This window comes from Octopus sinensis, linkage group LG9, assembly GCF_006345805.1.
Source record: "Octopus sinensis linkage group LG9, ASM634580v1, whole genome shotgun sequence".
In the NCBI taxonomy this organism is placed as follows: domain Eukaryota; kingdom Metazoa; phylum Mollusca; class Cephalopoda; order Octopoda; family Octopodidae; genus Octopus; species Octopus sinensis.
In genome coordinates, this window is record NC_043005.1 from 95,897,195 (window position 1) to 95,912,882 (window position 15,688).

The window sequence follows — 15,688 nt, forward strand, 5'->3', positions numbered from 1 at the left end:
TTCGACGGTACAGCGTGTGCAAAAAGGCTTGTAAGTCGATTTATGACCTGAAGAGACTTATGGCAATTCACAGGATCAAATCTCACAAAGTGATCCGATCAATCCAGTGAAAGTTGCAACTTTCGTCTGTCGTCTATGCTTCAAACCATACCGATCGGCTGAATAGTCATGTGAGAGGTCATGGACGGAATCTGAGAAATGTCATTGACGACAAGGAAGCTCAGAGAGATGACAATTATCTGTGAGGATAGATCAATCACCATGTATAATTGTATTTGTGTTTGTATATATGTGTATGTATATATACATGGGTATGTGTGTGCGCGCGCGTACATGTATGTATGTTCCAGATGGGAAGGGTCTTCCTATGACGCTGACATGCAATGTCTGCGAAAGACCCTGCCTCAGTAAAGCTGGACTCAAGAGTCATCTTCGTAGTCATAAAGCAAGGCAGATGAGTGACAACCTGGCCACTGGTGGTGGTGTAACACACCATACTAATCATATCTGTCAGGCATTTGGAAGAGAGCGTGATTCGGCAGGAGGACTTAAACGACATGCAAAGGTACATGAAGCCCAGTTACAACTACAGCCGGCTGTTGGCCGGTAAAGGTTTTAACTGCCAATTCTGCACAAGACATTGTAGCTCTTTAGCTGGGCTAAAAAGTCACATTCGATCACAGCACCAATAACAGTTAAGCCTCGTGCAATGGCCATACTCGATAACGAGGGGGCAGCCATCATAACATGTTCTAGAAGGACGCTCTTATGTAAATCATGCAATTTCGCATGTTACTGGGTCATTTCACTTCGGCCTGTCACTAGATATTACACACGGATAGTCAGAGTGGTACTCGTGCTCTACAAGTATTTATCACTATAAACCTATAACGCACAGATGTCCTTTTTATGGTGACCTCATTTGTCATTTCATCAACTGAAAGTCTTATGGGTGTTATGTAATCATCCCAACAAACATGAACAATTAACGTTGCCCATTGTCTCCCTTGATACAAGGACATTCAGTAAGTTTCCCGCCATAACAAATACCTTGTACAACAACGGCAGTCTAATAAAGTATCTCGTATCGTTAACACGTTTTTTCAGTCTCTCTCATTTTCTTAATCTTTCATACTAAGTACTCACTACTTCTTTTAATACTCAATACATTATATATATATAACAACAACAATGGGGATAGAAGAGTGGCGATGTGCGCAGACCCAACCAGTTGGGAGCGCACAGTAAAATGCACCTTCTGTCAGACATCTATGCTTCTAACCATGGAGGTCTGCAATGGGATTGAATAGCCATCGGAGAGCTCATGCAGGGGAAGTAAGAATGGCCTTGACAATGAAGAAGTACAAGGACACCGCAATTATCTGCGAAGATAGAACAATTACCATGTATGTATGTATGTATGTATGTATGTATGTATGTATGTATGTATGTATGTATGTATGTATGTATGTATGTATGATGTATGTATGTATGTATGTATGTATGTATGTATGTATGTATGTATGTATGTATGTATGTATGTATGTATGTATGTGTATATATATGTGTAGCGTGGCAATTTCAGCCTTTTTGGAATATGACCATAGCGATTGTTAATATCTTGACTGTGTGAAGGGCAAGGCAGAAATGATCTCGTTTGAGGTTACAACCATCTTTGGTCAACTTGTTCTTGTTCTAAACACTAACTTGATTGGCTGATAGGTGACACGAGTGGTCTCTACGTGTTTCGCGCCACTGTTTGACATGTGACACGAGGGTCCCTACGAAGTCCGCGCCACTGATGGACACGTGACGCGAATTGTCTCGACTTATTTCGCGTCACTGGTTGACATGTGACACGAGGGTCCCTACGAAGTCCGCGCCACTGATGGACACGTGACGCGAATTGTCTCGACTTATTTCGCGCCATAATTGCGAATCAGCCAATCAAGACTTTCGGTTAAAATTCCATTTTCTGGAGTTCGGTGAGCCAACCGAACAGTATATAAAGCAGGGTTTCACAGACACTTAGGTCTTGGGTTCCAGTTCTTCTAAGAACTAACTTAGGCCCCTGCTGCTCAACTTAGATATATGCGATTGTCTCTGCTACTACCTGTTGCTACGCTAATCTATACAAACACTGAAAGCCTCTCGAGTAGATTCCAGCACCTTACCCTATGAACAGTAAACTAAATGCCATTCTTAATTCTATGTTCAGTACCTTTGGGTATGCTTCACGCCACCCGAACACACAGACACAAAACATGCTAACGCTTACGAACTCTTAGAATCCACATGATTGTAAAATATGTAAAATAAATAATATTTATCTACCAACAGAAGACTTGTGTCAATTCACTTATGTCCTATTATCGTTTGTATGTATTTTATGGCTTTGAATAATTCGTTAAGAGTAGAATCGTATTTCCTACACGATACGACCAAGCGTGATCCTATTTCTTACACTGGTGACCCGACCCTACGCAGCCATTCGCATACACTACGCAGCCGATAATAGTACGGAAGTATTGACACAGAAGAAGCTGTAAAAGGAATATTTTTTGAAAACCAAAAACAAAATGCATATCCACAAATATAATGGAGCAGGAAAAAAAAGAATGCGGAGCATCGTACTTCGACAAAAGTTACACACAAGCTTCTGTCAATGTCTTGAGTAGTCCCCCCTGGACTGGTGACACACTGATGTGGTTAACGCAACTAGAGGCAACTTTCAGAGCCAACAGAATAGCGAACGAAGAACAGAAGTACAACATCATGCTTAGTAACTTGCCGCCACCGCTAAGCAATGAAATCAGGGATCTGTTACTGAACCCTATGGAACCGGTGTCGTATTCTTCGATTAAGGAAGAAATATTGAAGCGCACGTCTAGTTCCAAGCAAAAGGAATTCGCGAAATTGTTTAACGGTGAAGAGCTGGGTAATAGAAAACCCACGCAGCTGTTGAGAAGGATGAACGAACTGCTGGGGAACCAGCAAATAGAGGAATCGTACCTCAAGGAGGTATTTTTCAACAAACTGCCGCATAAAACACAAACCTTGCTCTCGGCAGTAAAAAACCAGAACTCAATCCAACAGTTGGCGGACCTAGCGGACGGTATTTTGGAGTTATCGTCCAAGGAGACTATCAGTGCGATTCCTTCAATTTCAAATGAGATACAAGAATTGAAGAAATGTTACGAGCAACAGTTCGAAGTATTGACAAAAAAAATTAAGAGCTTACAACTGGAGAGAAACAGCCGCGCCGATCAGAGAAAAAACACAAAGTGGCGCAGGAGATCGAAGAGCCCTAGCGTGAACAGAAACGCCATATGCTGGTATCACGCTAAATTCGGAGAGAATTCCTTTAAGTGCATCAAACCCTGTGCGTTCGATTTCCTTGCTAAAAAAAAGAAAATTCGGGAAACTTCTAAACCATAGATTGGATGCGACGAAGTCTGTGGGTAACATTGTAAAAAGTCGCGTGTTTTTCGTATACGACTTAAAATCAAAAGAAAGATTTCTCGTGGATACAGGAGCAGCGTGTTCGATATGGCCTGTAAGGCTCTTAAAACAGAAGACCAAACCCGTGTATATGACTCTTCAAGCGGTGAATCAGTCTGAAATTCAAACGTTTGGAGAGATCAGCTTAACGCTCGACATAAATTTGCGAAGGGAATACAAATGGGTATTCATAGTAGCAGATTTACCATATCCAATATTAGGAGCGGATTTTTTGGCGCACTACCATTTAATGGTAGATGTGAACAAACAAAAGTTAATAGATACACAAACTTCCCTAAAAATTCAGGGAATGAGATGCAGAAGAGCAACAATCAGTCCACTATATTTCATAGCGTCCGCAGAAAATAAGTACCACAAGATTTTGGAAAACTATCCACAAATCACGAAGCAGTTAACTCTGAATACCACGTGTACGCATTCGGTGACACATCACATCATCACACAAGGACCACCGAGTTTTTCTAAGCCGAGGAGATTATCGCCGGAGAAATTGAAGGTGGCTAAGGCGGAGTTTCGGCATATGATGGATCTGGGTATAATCTGACCTTCCAGTAGTAGCTGGTCAACACCATTAGTTATGGTAATGAAAAACCTCATCGACTGGCGACCTTGTGGAGGTTTCAGACAACTGAATGCGAAAACAAAGCCTGACAAATATCCAATACCCCACATAATGGATTTTGCGACTTCCTTGAGTGGTTGTACCATTTTTTCAAAGATAGATTTAGTCATATTTATTTATATTTTTTTTTAAAATAAGACAGATTTGATTTTTATTCATGGATTATTTCACGGAAAAAAACAAAAAAAAAAAAAAAAAGCAAAAGAAAAACGTTATTTTTTTTCTCAGTGAAAGGAGAAAAACAATGTACGGACATGAAATGTAAGCGGAGAGACTAAATTCATGTTTTAACCTTGTAAATGCATTTGGGTATATATATAAAAAAAATAATAAATAAATTAAAAAAAAATACATATGTATAACTAATTTCATTCGCAAAATTGTAACAATTTTTCTGGTGAGAGGCTGATGTAGCGGGGCAATTTCAGCCTTTTTGAAATATGACCATAGCGATTGTTAATATCTTGTCTGTGTGAAGGGCAAGGTAGAAATGATCTCGTTTGAGGTTACAACCATCTTTGGTCAACTTGTTCTTGTTCTAAACACTAACTTGATTGGCTGATAGGTGACACGAGTGGTCTCTACGTGTTTCGCGCCACTGTTTGACATGTGACACGAGGGTCCCTACGAAGTCCGCGCCACTGATGGACACGTGACGCGAATTGCCTCGACTTATTTCGCGTCACTGGTTGACATGTGACACGAGGGTCCCTACAAAGTCCGCGCCACTGATGGACACGTGACGCGAATTGTCTCGACTTATTTCGCGCCATAATTGCGAATCAGCCAATCAAGACTTTCGGTTAAAATTCCATTTTCTGGAGTTCGGTGAGCCAACCGAACAGTATATAAAGCAGGGTTCACAGGCACTTAGGTCTTGGGTTCCAGTTCTTCTAAGAACTAACTTAGGCCACCTGCTCAACTTAGAGATATGCGATTGTCTCTGCTACTGCCTGTTGCTACGCTAATCTATACAACCACTGAAAGCCTCCCGAGTAGATTCCGGCACCTTACCCTATGAACAGTAAACTAAATGCCATTCTTAATTCTATGTTCAGTACCTTTGGGTATGCTTCACGCCACCCGAACACACAGACACAAAACATGCTAACGCTTACGAACTCTTAGAATCCACATGATTGTAAAATATGTAAAATAAATAATATTTATCTACCAACAGAAGACTTGTGTCAATTCACTTATGTCCTATTATCGTTTGTATGTATTTTATGGCTTTGAATAATTCGTTAAGAGTAGAACCGCGTGCAATCGTATTTCCTACACGATACGACCAAGCGTGATCCTATTTCTTACAAAGCTATTCGTTACACTATTCTTTCCCTTAGAGAGTTTGTCAAAAGACAAACAAATGATAATAGGAATTATTGCAGCAATGGGCACTATGCAAAAATTGAACAACGTTCAAAACTGTGAATGCAAAGTGTGAAGTTACAGGTGCATCAGCAAGGCCAGAAAACTCATAAATATCAGGAGAGAGAATCTTAGGTGATGTGTACAAGACAGGAGGTGCCTATTCGAGTAATGCAATGTCGCTTCTGTGCAAAGAGCAGGGTCTGTGTTTTGGCTTCGAGGCAGCGTTAAGTGAGCGTGTGCATGATTCAGTTGTAACGGGAACTCGTTGCTTCTTACACTTTTGGGGTGCAACTCAGGTGCAACACAATTTCCGTTCTTTAATTTCCAGAATCTACCAGTCAAGGAACACGAACGCAACCTTAAAAGTATATATATTCTTTATTTTCTTATTTACAGAAAGAAGTAAGGTGGTATTTTGGTATCCACTTGGTTCTGGTGTGGCAAGGCTGAACTTTAACACTTGTAAGAATCTTACAAGTTCAGCAGCAAAACAGAGCAGGTCAGATCTTAGCGTCCAGAGACAGCGGAGAAAATAGGTCTGCCACAATCTCGTATGAAGGCGTTCTGCTACTACTGCTATGCGTGTCTCTCTGTTCCCTTGTTAAGGGAACGCTGTCCCTCACCTATCAGCTAATGCCACATCAGCAATTCCTTCTTCAGTCTTCGCGCATGTCCGAGAGGGCACTTCCCTTCTGCCTTTCCAGAAGGCTCCAACCCCGCACACGCACACTGAAGAAGGACGTTCCGCACCCGCACACTGAAAATGACGTTGCGCGCGCGCACTGTTGTATAACGTCACTACACAGTAATAAATTTCGTATACATGTGCTGAAAATGATACAGCAGCGAACTTTCATTGATAGGAGCTGAGGCGAGAGAGGGTGCATTCTCAATCCATGGTATAATTGGAAAATTTCTGGTAGAAATGTGCATTGTATGGTTGGTACCTTAAACGAAGCGCAAAGACCTATACACATGTACCGGTGGTATTCGTTACATGTGTATACGGGGTGAACATATTCCAGAGAAATGAAAACGAGTGGTCACGCATAAGGAGATGAGCACAAAAAGACAATTCCATTGATCCTACAGTTCGTGAAGTCTGTGACCGCATATGTATGTCTTGCGCAGACCCGATGAACCACCAGAGAAGCCACCCAGAAAGCCCAAATTACCGGTTTTTAGCTGAGGTCAACCTCACATACACTGTCTTCTAGAAGACGTGTATAAATCACTCAGGTTTATCTAGGCACATGATCATGCACAGAGAAAATTATTGGAATGATCCAGAATAACCAATTAGCCAGAGAATTTGTATGGATATCGAATTTGCAACAAGTTCAGTAAGTTGCTGGCAGGATTCAAGAGCTTTTGCCGTTCACACAACATATAATGTTGTGATACATTTTATTTAGTCAGTGGTGTTCAAATTCGTTTAACGAGTTGACTGCCATCATTTATATGTTTATGTATGTATCTGCATGTGTGTGTGTGTGTGTGTGTGTGTGTGTGGTGTGTGTGTGTGTGTTTGTGTGTGTCTATCCGTGTGTACGTTTGTGAGCTTCAAAGCGTTTATATGTACAATTAACTATAACAATTTTGTAATTCCCAGTAATTATCGTATTCTTTTACTAGTTAAAATGAAAAATTTATTTGAAAAAGTTTTCCGTCATTTTTCTTATGTCTTCATCTTCGGTACATATGTACAGGTCTTTGCACTTCGTTTAAGGTACCTACCACACAAGGCACATTTTCTGCCAGAAATTTCCATAGATTGAGAATGCACTCTCTCGACCCAGCTCCTATTAATGAAATACAGTATCTTCCTTTTCGGCCATATTCTCATTGATATGCTTTAATAATCTTTAAAGTACAAAATGTTAGGATTACACTGGTCAACAAAATGAAACTTTTTTTAATCATCGGAGTTGCTGGTCAATTTTTGATGCTGATTACAAATCTGGAGTCCGATTTCCTGTATCAGGTCATATTTTCATGTTAATTATACCTGCTGTTTTAACTTATTGGATACGTAAAGCATGTCTATATAAAGTATATTGAATACAAGATACGATAATTTCATGGCTTTTTAGTGTACAAAATTTTAATTATTGTGTACAAATAAGTTAGAATACACTCAAATGCATAACTTAAAATCTTTGGGATTTGAACTTTCTATGGTGTTTTGTCTCAAGTTCATCCCTGTATAACATCCAACAGTAGTCAGCTAACATTCCTGCATTCAAAAATCCTTGATATCGTTGTTCCATCGATGCAATATCTTGATGGAGGTGTTTCTCATGCTCCAAGGTGCTCCAAGGTTCTCTTTTTTGCTCCAAGGTTCTCTGCAAAAAAGTCCAGATGTGAATAAAAAAAATGGACTTTTAGTGACATCCGACCTCCCATTGCAGCGTAGGAGCCTAGAAGTTATTTCACTCCATTTCTAAACTCTAGAGATCTCTTCTTGCATAGAAAATTTTCACAGAGCCATTTGAAGGATTCCCAGGCTTTAAGCTCAATCTCATCCAGTGCTGTGAGGAAGTGGTTGTCCTTCAGGAGTTCTTTTATCTTCGGACCTATGAATACGCCCTCCTTTAGTTTTGCCTCGGTGATTTTTGGAAATTTGGCTTTCACACATTCAAAACCTTTTGAGCTTTTCCTGGCAAGTGTCTTCACGAATTATTTCATGAGGCCAAGCTTTATGTGAAGAGGAGGAAGAACATTTTCTGGGTTTAAAAGTGGCTTACTCTGGACGCTAGAAGACATGCCACAGAAATTTTCTCGGTGAGAGTTAAATTATTTAGTTAGAGACTTGTCATTGTCGAAGGATAAAGCTGAACTATTAGCATCTCGCCTACAAGAAAAGTGTCTACTTAAGAAATATGTTTGTATTAGTCATTTCAGGAAGAGAAATAAAGATCTTACCTCATGCTTCTCTGTTGATGGACCACTTTGTTTCAGTACTAACACTGATGAGTTATTTCGCTGTTTGTTCCAAGAACATGTTCCAGCTGAATGGCGCTTATTCATTGAGTCATCAAAGAGAGGCCTCAAGGCAGTACTACTACACAACTATCCATTCCCTTAGGACATTTAGTGCACATGGGAAGCAGCCAAGAAACACGCCAATGACCGCAAAAAGTGGAAAACAACTGTGGAGGCCCTATGCTCCACAAGGGGCAAAAAGGATTAAGAAGAAGACCTACATATATGTATGTATGTATGTATGTATGTATGCATGTCCCGGATATGACTTTAAACTACATCCGGTATTGGGGCCCTGGCTCAGTAGTGCCAAGCTTGTGGGGTGTGGAACCATTTCTTAGCCTCTATTATTCCCAAGTCTACTTTGACTCGGAGTAATAGAAATCGTCAGAGTCCTAGCTGTGGTTTAACTAGAACATTGACATCCGGGAGTGAAGGCTCCCTAGTTCTCGTTAGAACTTACTTCTTGGAGAAGGTAAATTCGTATAAATATCGTGAAGAGCAGTTAGTTTCTGGTCGTCTCAGTCTCTATTCTGCCACTGGTTTTTATAGATGTTTGTACTGAAATATGGGTTCTGTGCCGTGCAACACTTTATCCACTCAAAACAAATTCACGTAAAAGGAATTTCTGGGATTCGTGATCATAAGAAGTGGTTTTACGCGTCTTATTTTAAAACATATTTTAAAGTCCCGCTATTAACGTGTAACGATTGTATTCAGTAAATAAATAACAAGTAAAATAATAGTTGACGTGGACTTAATTCTAACGTTACAATATAGGAAGAAACTTCTTCGAGTTGTTATTGTATAAAGATCAGTTGTGTGTAGACATTCTTTTGTTCGTTGTATTCATCTTTTTTTTATCATGGGTTCTGAGAGAAAGAGAGAGAAAGGTAAGAGAATTTACCTCTCTGTGTTGACAAGTCGAGAGAGGGTGAAAGTTGAGTTATCCTGCAATGACAAGTCATAGGTGCAGTATTTCTTTTGGGCAAATTTCGAGGTAGGACCAAATTTAGATTCTGTATTTATATTTTTCCCTAATTAAATTAGGTCAGGTTAAACAAGGTTTTTTTTTTTAATCTGTTAACTGCCTTGAACTAAGTCACACGAAATAGTAGTTGACTCTCATAAGTTTGTAAGTATGTCGAGAACAATAGGAGGGAGGTCATAGAGAAATCTGGACTGGGTTTCGAATCCTGACAAAGAATCAAGGAAGTGATTCGCTATAAACTAATATGACGAAGGTTATCAAATAATCTATCTTCCTGAAATGAGGTCTAATTGAAACGCAAGATCGAAGTATTGATCAACGATCATCGACTTAAAAAAATAATATCCATGCATTTTAATAACAGATTTTTAACTCCCTCCAATAACGTAATATGCCATGGTTTTTAAAATAATCCACCTTATTCAAAAGAGGCTTTGTTGAAACGCAAGGTCAAAGTATTGATGATCGATAATCAATCATTCGTTCATGCATCAAATGTTGTATCTTAAAAAATAATATCAGTGCATTTGAATCCCAGAAACAAAGTGAAACGCCAAAACCGCATAGTTACGCATTTCGTCCTTAAATAGGTTCTTTCTTTCTTTTTTCTACAGATTCTTTTGGTTTTCTATAGATTTCTTTAGTCAAGTTCTCGTTCGAACTTCCTTCTATGAGTAGGTAAACTCGTATAAAAAACCCTGAAGTGCAGTTAGTTTCTGACAGTCTCAAGCTCTATTGCCCCACTGGTTTTATAGATGTTTGCCCTGAAATATGAGTTCTGTGCTTAGAAATAATTTCATGCAGATAAGCTTTTGGGACATCTGATTATACGAAGCTGTCTTACTCGATCACGAGTCGGCTTTCACCATATATATATATATATATATACATATATATATATATATATATATATATATATATATATATATATATAATATATATATAAATAAATAAAAGGCAGTTTGTCTGTGTGTCTGTCAGGTTGTACCCTCACCCTGACCACGCCTTTCAACCGATTCTGATGAAACTTGACACACACATAGCCCGATGTCATAATTCAAAACTAACGCTGCGAAAATTTTGAAAAGTTCCCCCAGTTCTGAAAAAAATCGATAAATTCGACATGGGGTCGAGAATCTAGGCTTATCATTCCGTTGTAGTTTTCGCAACTTGCAATCGATTTTCACCAAACTCATGGTGAAGCTTAATGTTACCCTAAGGAACTTAATTCTGACGTTAGTTTTCCATGCAATACCTTACCATCAGAAAAAATTTTGAGAAATCGCGTTCGAATTCAAGATGACATATTTTCGACAATATCTTTAACAAATTGGCAGGAATTTTTTTTGAAATTCACAGCGAGCATCATGTCTGCTCCAAGGAGCTATATGGCCCTTTTGATTCCGCCAGGACACGATCTGTCGAAACCCCACAGCAGAGGAGAACTCGCCAAGCTGCTGACGCCGCAAACACAGCCATGGCCCGATCTGCCGAAACACCGCAACAGAGGAGAGCACACCAAGCTGCTGACGCCGCAAACACAGCCATGGCCCGATCTGCCGAAACACCGCAACAGAGGAGAGCACACCAAGCTGCTGACGCCGCAAACACAGCCATGGCCCGATCTGCCGAAACACCGCAACAGAGGAGAGCACACCAAGCTGCTGACGCCGCAAACACAGCCATGGCCCGATCTGCCGAAACACTGCAACAGAGGAAAGCTCGCCAAGCTTTTGGGACATCTGATTATACAAAGCTGGCATCACAAACAGCTTCATTTTTGTGAGTTTCAGTGTTCACTGTTCTGTCATTCATTGTTCGACTGTGGTCGAGACAATGGAATTTACTATGTTACACCAGACTTCACGGTCCATCATAGCATTACGGAGGTTCTGTTGCTGGATGCCTGTATCCCTGGAGATTACATCAGGGTAGGAGAGTGTGCGCCCTCTGGTATCGTGAGCAGATGGCTTCCAGAGGAGAAGAGTAGAGATTACCTCGTTTTCAGCTCTACAACAATGTCCAGCAAACTGGACTCTCCTACCTTTCACAAGAGATGGTAATTTCCCATATATTTGTACTTTGGTTGGATGACACTTCCACGGGATATTTTGAGCTTTCATAAGGAGGCAAGTGTAAGTTCCATCCAACCGCCTCTCAAGCTTCTTTGATAACGTCCAGGTTTCTTTACATGCCATGGAAAACAAAATGTTAAATGATGATGATACCACGTAGAACTGTTATAAAGCTCAATCACAATATATGACTCTGTAAACATTTCTTTTTTTTAACAATGATAATAACAACAACAAAAATAACAGAAGTTCAACAACAACAAAATTCCCATTTATTAAATTTTTCACCACAGTTCACCGTGTATGTATGTGTATGTATATGTATGTAATGTATGTATGTATGTATGTATGTGTATATATATATATATATATATATATATACATATGTAGAAACTTATTCAGAAAATGTTAGTAAAATTCATATATTACTCTACATAATCTCAATGAATAGATTCAGCAAAAAGTAGCAATGTACTCACTCTCCTTCACACACACAAAATTTCAGGCTCTTAACTCATTACTTTTGTTATTTACTATATATATGTATATATATATATATATATATACATACACACACACACGCGTACAAACATACACATGTATTTTTTTCTATTTTAGTGGAACAGATTCACAAAATGAGTGGAAAAGAACTCAATCCATGTTGTAGAGTATAATTACTTATTTATACAAAGACAAAACTTGATGCTCCTTCAGTCAGAGTTTCTAGGAAGGTAAAAATACAAATTAGTGTCATCTTTGTCTGAAGGAAACTAAGGAGCAAATCACCAGCTTTGTATATACACAAACACACCACACACACACACAAATATATTTGTACAGTACAATTTAAACCTTAAATTGTATGATAAATAACCAGTATTTAGAACTTCATGTGTATTCCCAATTGTTAAACTGTAATTGCAATTCTTTGCTTTGAAATTCAGGTTTCAGTGCTACACAGAGCATATGCAGGAGACGAAACAGAACATGATAAATGAACAAACAAACAAACAAACATACATACATATATATATATATATTATATATATATATATATATATACACATATATGTATTTGTAAAACTAAATAGCTTATAAACCTCTTTGTGTATTTGTGTGTGTATATATATATATACACATATACACATATATATATTGTATGTATATACAGGGTATATACATACGATATATGTGTATACACACACACACACACACACACACACATATATATATATATTATATGTATATACAGGATATCCCAATAGTCACTATACACTTTCTTTTTTCTATTTCATTTCAGGTATCATTTGGAGAGATGTGAGGCCATCAGCATTTGACACCTTAGGTTTTGCAGTGTTTGTATCATTCCATTGTGGAAAATTAGCAGGAGGTATTTTATTTGGAAATTTTTAAGCACAAGTATAATTCTATCAGAGAAAGAGAGATGAAAGAAAAATACTAATGTTAGTAAGATTAGAGGGCAATAATGATGGAAAAATAAAATAGAGGAGTAAAACATGTAAAACTCTCTCTCTGATATGCTATACTGTCTCTCAATATTTATAAGAATTACTTTTGGCAAGGCACAATGCCAGTTAATCAAGGGAGCAAAGTCAAACATATTTCAAGAGGAGCGTCTGTCTATGTGAAATGAAATAGCATCAATCTACGACTGAATCATGTCCATCTTATGTCTTCCTAAACACCTGAAACTATGGTAACAAAATAAATGAATGAACGAAAGAGCCTCAACATTATTGTGGCCTGCTTCAAACACAACCATCCATCAGAAGAAAGAAGGACACAGTGGATATGGTGGTCTTTGAAAAGCTGAACGCAGGAGCTGTGTCCAAATGCCTTTGGTCATAAGCTGAATATAGATGCCGATCTTGAGTTGAAAACAACAATAACAATGAGAATGATAATTCCTGAAATATATTGACAAAGAATTAAATACAGATACATATATAAATACACACACACACATATATATATATAACTACACACATATATAACACAGCTGTGGACGTGTTGTGAGAACTTTGCTTCTTAACCATATGGTTTTGGGCTTAGTCCCACTTTGTGACACTCTGGACAAATGATTTCTACTACAGCCTGGAGGTGATCAAAGCCGTGTGACTGAATTTGATAGACGGAAACTGAAAGAAGCCTGTTATGTGCATGCATGTGTAAGTATGTTTATGTTCTTGTCTCTTGACACCGTAACTGTTGCATTCACTTCCAATATTCTGCGAAAACATGCCTGGCCATGGAGAAATATTACTTTACTTAGAAACATACAGGGATTACAAAATCTTCCTCAGAAAATGTCCACTGATCCATGCAAGCATGGAAAAGTGGATACTGATATCATGATGATGACGATGATGGTGATGTGTTATTTATAAATAATAACATGATCCTTTTCTTCTTTTTCAAATAAGCAAACTGTTTGTTCTCATGTCTCCAAAGGTGCAAAGCTATACATATAATAAATACACATACACATACAAACATATACACAAACACACACTTATACATATAAATACAGGCATATATGTTTATGCATATATATATATGTGTGTGTGTGTGTGTGTGTGTGGAGGTGCAATGGCCCAGTGGTTAGGGCAGCGGAGTCGCGGTTGTAGGATCACGGTTTCGATTCCCAGACCGGGCGTTGTGAGTGTTTATTGAGCGAAAATACCTGAAGCCCCACGAGGCTCCGGCAGGGGGTGGTGGCGATCCCTGCTGTACTCTTTCGCCACAACTTTCTCTCACTCTTTCTTCTGTTGGCCTGCTCACTTAGCCATCGGGGTGGCGTCATTTGAAGGCTAAAACATTGCGTAGCGCATTGTGACCAGCGATGTGTAGCAACATTTGATAGCTTGGTCAGTCACGGTGATATATATATATAAACGGCAGTTTGTCTGTGTGCGTGTCTGTGTGTCTGTTAGGTTGTACCCTCACCCTGACCACAGCTCTCAACCGATTCTGATGAAACTTGACACACACATAGCCCAATGTCATAATTCAAAACTAACGCAGCGAAAATTTTGAAAAGTTCCCCCAGTTCTGAAAAAAATCGATAAATTTGACATGGGGTCGAGAATCAGAAACACAAACCACAGACTGTCTAGGGAGCGCAACTCGACCTTTTTAACTCTCAACTTGGCGAAGGCAAAATACCAGGGGATGAAAATGGTAATATTGCCATCGATTCCATTTGTACCATTGTTAAAACGCCTTCTGATCTCAGAGATGCAGTGTTCCCAGATCTACAAGCTAATTATCAGAATATGGATTGGATTGGCCAAAGGGCTATTCTGGCCCCGAGGAATAAAACTGTTCACCATATTAATGATGAAATGCTAAAAATCATTCCTGGGGATGTCTATGTATATAAGTCTATCGATACAACTCCTGACCCAGAGGACGTCATCAACTATCCAATAGAGGTACTCAATTCCTTTGAGCCCCCCTGACTACCACCACACATTCTCAAACTTAAAGTTGGTGCCCCTATAATGCTCATTAGAAATTTGGTTCCCCCAAAACAATGCAATGGCACACGTTTGATCGTTAAGTCCTTATCTCCCACCGTAAACTTATATCAATATTTACCTGAATAATCATCATAATTCAGTGCAATCATTAACAGTACTTTCAAGCAATTCAGCCCCGAGCATCGCCGGGCATTCTGCTAGTATATATATATATGTGTGTGTGTGTGTGTGTGTGTATATATGTATGTATATAAATATATATTATATATATATATATATATATATATATATAATATATATATATATATATGTAGAATACCAAATGAGTTCCCTATGGACAGTGTATTTATTACGAGTGGCTTGTAACATATCTAACGAGCAAAAGCGAGTTAGATACGTTTACAAGCCACGAGTTGTAATAAATACGGTATCCATAGGGAATGAGTTTGGTATTTTATTTATTACACATGAATAAACGACCATATTTTATTAACCCAATAACTAAATTCTTCACGTTTAGTAGTAACTTATGAATGACAAAAGTAGTGCCGTCACCATGACCTCAGGTCATCACCATGGATTGACCAATCAGAAGCAGCACTGTCACCGTGACCTC

General features: G+C 38.8%; 1 long non-coding RNA gene across 1 annotated transcript; it reads left to right on the forward strand.

The window, feature by feature from the left end:
* The first annotated feature begins 1,674 nt into the window (after positions 1-1,674).
* Positions 1,675-13,545, forward strand: LOC118764922. Its single transcript, XR_005000760.1, has 3 exons — positions 1,675-1,686; positions 11,972-11,976; positions 13,201-13,545. It is a non-coding gene; the product is annotated as an uncharacterized LOC118764922 (long non-coding RNA).
* Positions 13,546-15,688: the final 2,143 nt, after the last annotated feature.